Source organism: Pteropus vampyrus, unplaced genomic scaffold (genome assembly GCF_000151845.1).
Source record: "Pteropus vampyrus isolate Shadow unplaced genomic scaffold, Pvam_2.0 Scaffold4, whole genome shotgun sequence".
Taxonomy (NCBI): domain Eukaryota; kingdom Metazoa; phylum Chordata; class Mammalia; order Chiroptera; family Pteropodidae; genus Pteropus; species Pteropus vampyrus.
Window position 1 is genome coordinate 3,172,036 of NW_011888785.1, and position 702 is coordinate 3,172,737.

Here is a 702-nt window from a genome sequence, read left to right on the forward strand (position 1 = left end):
AAAATTGGGGAATCCTCTGCTGGAGAGGGGATTCAGCTCTGAGCTGTTCTGGCTAATTATTCACTCTCTCAGGCCTGGACTCCCTGTCTGTACTCCAAATGGCGGGCCTGCTTTAAAGCAGGTCCGGCCCTCCCCAATACCGCTAGGGTTTGGTGGACTTGTATTACATTTTAAGACTTGTATCACACCAGCCTGCCCTCCCTTAGGCCAGCTGAGATCATGTGATAAGGCTGCTGCTTCCCAAGGCAAGATTTTGACTTTTATAAGGACAAGTGCTGGATCAGTTTTACCTCCTGGGAGTTATGAATCAGATGGTTTGAACGCCGTGCTTGTGCAGCTTGTGGAGCCAGAAATGTTATCCAACTTTTTCCTTCAGAAACTTCGATATGGGATCCTGGGAGCGCTGACCTCGAATTAAAATGACATTCGACTTTTAAAATAAATTAGGATTAATTTTTTTAGGCTGCTCCGTCACATGTGTGCGTATTATGTATACGGATGGATGAATATAAATTTGTAAAAGATGGTAGGTAATACATAGGCTGGAAACTTTAATGAGTAGAAATACAAATTTCCAGTAAAAAAATTATTGGTTCTATGGAATTATGGTAAAAGATCAAAAGAAAAATGTCCCTAGTTCTTTAATCTCCCTGTTTTTCCATTAGTTATTTACAGGAGAGAGGGGAGAGAAGGATTCTGGGG